General features: G+C 35.8%; 1 long non-coding RNA gene across 1 annotated transcript in view; it reads left to right on the top strand.

Annotated features, from left to right (window-relative positions):
- Positions 1-3,880: 3,880 nt before the first annotated feature.
- The window catches only part of LOC139146370 (uncharacterized), an 83,686-nt gene continuing 81,566 nt past the window's right edge, over positions 3,881-6,000 (top strand). The window contains exon 1 of the long non-coding RNA XR_011555133.1: positions 3,881-4,078. This is a non-coding gene — a long non-coding RNA (uncharacterized lncRNA). The remainder of the gene's footprint in view (positions 4,079-6,000) is intronic.

Here is a 6,000-nt window from a genome sequence, read left to right as displayed (position 1 = left end):
GACGGTTTGTACTAAAATTGTACGCAAATAACGTTGGAACAGGGGGTGTAGGTGTTGGCCCACCTCCCCCTTCAAAATGCCTGGAACGCACTCTTCAGTAATAGTTCTGATAGTTGGGTATCCAACCTTTTCCATGCCGTAACATCTTCACCTACTGTACATGTCATCTCAACTTGGCATTCTTTATACGTAGCCTACATGTGTACCGTTGGAAAAGGATGGAATCTCCATGGATACTCTGCCAATTTTTTCCGCTTTTCCACTGAAGCCGTACATCCAGGAGCATTACACACAAATGGGACCATGATGATGACTGATTTTGTTTGTGTAAAGCAGCGGACGACATCGACAGGGATTCACAAGACAGCAGCTACAAGTACAACGTGCAAGCCATGCCCATTCATGTTTACAAATTTTAACCCCAGGGAAATTTAGCGTACGTCATCTGATTACGCCCTCTTACAACGATAGTGACATGAATCTCACGCATGAACATTTGTTTCGAGCACTACCTGGCAAAATGGTATTACGTTTCCATCAGTATTTACTCACTCTAAAGGGTATTTAGAGAGAGTGGTGGACAAACATGAGTGCTTAGTCCTCATGGCTAAGGTGGGGTATGCTTTATTTCATATGTGGGATTATTAAAGTATATATTTATTGACTATATTTTTAAACCAACAATCAAAAACCGTTCTCTATCGCCAAATATGAACACAAATACAATTCTTTATTGGTTCTTTATTGTATACGGAAATTATCACATGTATAACAAATAAATGACATGCATAAACAAACAACCAAACAAACAAACAAACAAGAAGTCAGAACTCCCTGCGGTAGAGTTGACAACGTTTCCACTTCTGCTTCTTCTCTGCCGCTAACCGCTGTTGTTATTCGCTGCATAGTCGTCTCACGGCAGCCATCAGCTAACGAGAACGGCAAAAGAACAAACAAAAGAGGAAACATCAGATTTTCATCAGATTACCGTTAGAAGTACCAATAACATAACGTTTAACTAGAATTCTCTATAAGGAATTTTGAACGTAAGATTTGATATCAAGACATCACTTTCATGTACAACAAGTGTAACGCAAACGTCACTTCTATAAAGGCGTAATCATAATTACGTGTATTATTTGTCCAATTTAGTGACTTATCTGTTAACTCAGATGAACCAACTGGTAAAATGTCACTTAAGTCTGTAAAGTCGTCAGCGTCGTTGACATCTGAATCTATATTAGAGTTTGTGGAAGCAACAGTAGTGTCAGCCAGTAGGCTATCTCTGATGATCACCGAATCCAATCACTCATATCAAAGTATTAACGACCACCGTGTAAAATAGGCAAGGATGATGGTTAAGAGGTTTAACATCCAGTCAAAGTAAATAGATTGGATCCCATCTTGAGGAAGTTGTAAAGACAGTATATATGCATTCCTGTTTTTAGAACTTTTGTTTACGGCGGGTTAATTTCTTTCTCTGATCATAGACCCTGGAGAAAAACGTTTCTCGAGGGTCTATGCTCTGATGCGACTCCGAAACGTATTTGCTCCGGTCTGTATTAACTTTAAAAACATTACCTGTATATGTTACTTGATGACTGACGAATTTACGCCATCAGTATGTACCGTGTTTTTTTTACTGTCGTTTCCAAATGCAACCCTTATTTCTTCTTTGTCTATACAAAACAACACACTTAACAAATAAAAAACTATTAGAAGTAGAGTTAGATTCTATATGTGATGGTAAATGTATCAAGAATGCATGAGTATGGTCTTTGCATTTGTAGTTCACCGTTTTCTACTCTTGATTTGAGCGAGAGTGGAAAATTTACCTGATTTTGAGGTAGAAGAAGACGATTTCGCAAATCAACATGCATATGAGATGTTTGTTATAAACAACACAAGCATTTTGTAATGGACGTTTGCAGGTGACGTACATGGAAATTTCACCTGTTTTACAGGTAATGGTTCCCTATAGTCAGCGTAGTCGACTGTGTAATATTCAGTACGCCTTTGTTTCAATATGTCAATGACTTCAGAGTTGACACATTAGATGTTTAAGATCACTTCCCTATCAAATGTACTTTACACTTTCCTAGTCATACAATCTCTGAGATTATTAGTAATCAGATTGATGTGACTGCCATGCAGCTACCCTTGAGATAAATTTTGGTGGAACATGGATTTATATGATGATGTTAAACGTAAAATACAAGGCAATTTGATCAAACAATTGTACAGTATTTGGTATCGGAATATTTAGATTTCTAATACAGATGCTACTGTAGATACTTTAAATGAAATTTATGACAGGGCTGGAGCTGGTATGGCGGTTACATGTAATAATAAAACAGCAAGCCAGAGAGACGACAACAAATTGATCTGCAAATGTAAGCTCATCTGCTTTGCTTTTTAAGTTACACACTTGTTTTTTATGAGTAATTTGTAATCTTGCAACAACCAGCCAAAGAGCACCTAACACTTTTGAGAAATGATAAAAACATCTAAATATCGTTTTAAATTTAATAAATTTGCCGCATTTCAGCTCGGACTTTCTCGTTTTGCAAGATATATGCGAAAGTTAGTGCGTCTAAATATCAATCAATCAATCAATCAATCTTTTATTACTCAACACACACTGACAGAGCGTGTGGTATGGTACATTTCAGATGAAAGAACAACATGTCCAAAACTGAACACTATCAAATGGATATTAAAATCCAAGTAAATTGAATTGCAGTACACATATAACTGTAACCAGCTAACTGTAGGTAGCTACTGGAGGGGTCAGCAAACACCAGAATTCCTTATAAATATAGCAAGGTTTAGAAAATTCTGTTCCATAATCTTTTTCATCTCTTCTACTTTTTCTTCGACACTCATAGTGATAGAAAAATCTGTTCCGCTTTTCTGGCACAAAACCAATCTCTCAGAAACATGACACTTGCATGTGAATAAAAAGTGAAACTCATCATCTATTACATTACTATCACATCTCAAGCAAATTCTTTTATTTAAAGGTAAATGAGGTTTACATTTCCTACCAATTTCAACACGCAAATTATGATCACTCAGTCTATATTTTGTTAAACTTCTACGTAACCTGAAATCTGAAATATCTCTTAAATATTTTTCAAAACCAAACTTGGTCTTGAAGATTCTATAAGTGCGCAGTTTGTTACCACTTCAATTCTTCCTTGAATCAGTGAAAAGGACTCTCTTCCAAGTTTCTAAGTATTGATTTTCATACTCATGTTTTAACTTTTTACATAACTGAGAATAAGAATTTACTCTAAATTCACTGAAAACACGACTGTGATTGTAACTTCCCAAAACGTGATGAACAAATTTTGCCCATGGAGAATTGATTTGTATATTTTCTCTAAGTGCATTTTTCAAAATATGGTCGTTCTAATTTTATATTTTTTTTCCTTTTTAGCTAAATGTGGATTGACAGGCATAACGCATATCTCAAAGAAAAAATCCGAACTTAAAACCGAGACACTCTTCATAAGGTGTACAAGATAATTTACACCTATCTTTGTGAAAGGCTGTGGTGCACGACTGTACATGTTCGTGTGTCAAAAAGCAAAATTTGTGCCATTTCATTATATTTAAGCTTACACGACAAGGAAGTGTTCTTGGATATCGATATCATAACTTATATCAAATATCACTAATTACTGCACCTTTTAACAAGGCAATAATTATATCTATATATATATATTGTTACGTTGTTGTATATCGTTACCAGGTGAACAAGTTTAGCAGCTTTTAGTTTTGCCTTCCATTGTGTTACGTGACCAGGTGGGTTAATGAATTATTCATTTCCAACCGGTTAAAAGCTCGCTCACTGCCACGTCGCGGTGTTCTTCTTTCATTGCTGTGGCCAGCGGGTGTCCACGCCAGTTTACTCTCTGTTGTTAGGATTGAATACAAGTTCAAGTTACGTTTGGGCACTGGAAACATAATTCTGCAGTTATTGTCTTCATATTTCTGCTGTGGATTCGGGTGGACATCCTAAGAAGTTCCGTTCGTGGTTTTCTGGTGTACAACCCAAAGAAACTCCGTTCTGGTGAGTGTTCCGACGAGATGAAAGTCCTATTGATAGGAAGTTGTGCTGTAATTCTACGGACAATTGGCCTTACCTGAATGTCGGGGTCTATTATTATTCGTGGACTGGCGTGTTGCACGATGGTTTAAGTCAACAATACCAAAGGTAAAAAGCGTCCTTGACGGACACTGAACATTTTGAGTTTGTCGTTAGGTTAGTTTTGTTTAGTCACCTGGTCACGTTTAAGTTAAGAAATTGTAACGTTTTGTCAATTTCTTTTTATCACCGTTTTCTTTGGTTAAATAGATTAATTTACTTTGCTGAATACTTGGAGCACTGTATTTTGTATTGACAAGCTTTTGGCCGGTGTCTAAAAGAATGGGCTCTCTGAACAGTAATAGCTATTCAGAGAGTCTGCCGAGGCAGTACTGTGACAGCCCATCAAGTTACTGACCAATGCTGCTCCACTGTAACTATATTTACAATATTTCTGTTTTGAGGGTCTGTGCTACAACTGGGTGAATTTGGCATAAATAATGATCATCATTTAGGATTCAAGTGCTGTACGTTTACGATAATGACAAAAATTTTGACTTTTTATCAAGTATATTAGTAATCATAAATGTATTAATAACAAGGTCTGTACTTCAACTACGTGAATTTAACAGGGAACGTGATCGTCATTCAAAATTCGAATGCAGTAGGATTCTTTTGCAAGTGAAGAATCATGACAGAAGTACTTATTTTTTGTCAACAGTATTCATAATCATAAATTTATTTATTTTACACTCTTGCTATGACTGATAGCACCTTTTGGCCCTGTGATACATGATCTACATGATCTCAAGAGTTGTGAAATGTGTACACCATAAGCTTGGCCCGATGGAAAGTTAATGATTTCAAAATTGAAATTGTCCCTAAGCTTTTGTCAAACAGCTTAGTGTACAATTTAATGTCTAATTTCAAAAACCAGATCAAGGTATGATGCTGAACACACAACTTTGTGTTTCTTATATTTCAAATTCATCTGGATAGATGAGATGGAGGTAATTAGAAATACCTGTATTGTTCAAACCAATCAGATCATCGAGATATATCGGTGTTATTTAAATATTTTACTACTCTTTTAGCGCTGGAAGTATGAAGAGACTGCATGAACTCGGCTTCATATGAATACAAAATCAAGTCTGCAAGGAGTGGTGCACAGTTTGCCCCATAGGAATGCTTATAGTTTGCCTGAATGTCATTCCGGCAAACGTTATACATATATACATATATATATGTGTGTGTGTGTGTGTGTCTGTAGTGTAGGTGACAGTGAAGATGTTGTGAACAAACTTTACTTCAGCATTGAACATGTCATAGTGAAACATTTCTTTTGATAGTTGCGCATTTTCCCTGTATTACTCTTTCAAACAATTTAATTCTACAAAGGAAGAAAATACAACACGATTTCCATAAAACCAGTGTTAGCATTTACAGCACTACACATATTCAGACTCTTTGTTCTGTCTTGCTATAACATCCACCTGTTCTACATATTGCACTAACTGTACAGTCTGTACAGTAATCACGACAAGTTCCACGTCTAGCAATACCTATGCCCTGCGGAAAGGCATCGAGCACTATACATTGCCTGATTTGACACAAGCCACTGATATATATATATATATATATATATATATATATATATATATATATATATATATATATATATATATATATATATATAAAACACAAATGTCTTTGAGTTTTACCCATTTGCCAAATTGCAAGTCGCTTGATGCAATGGTGTTCGAAGGGGAGCCAAGATATATTAATGTAGGTCAAAGGTCATTCGAAACTGTAAAAAAATTTTGGTCCCATTAATACTAATAAGTACCAGAAACAAAGCATGTAGCCCTTGTAGTTGCTAAGATATATTGATTATGCATAATTAATGA

This window comes from Ptychodera flava, chromosome 12 (assembly GCF_041260155.1).
Source record: "Ptychodera flava strain L36383 chromosome 12, AS_Pfla_20210202, whole genome shotgun sequence".
Taxonomy (NCBI): domain Eukaryota; kingdom Metazoa; phylum Hemichordata; class Enteropneusta; family Ptychoderidae; genus Ptychodera; species Ptychodera flava.
Note: the sequence above shows the minus strand (reverse complement) of the source record. Positions and strands in the feature narration are given on the sequence as shown.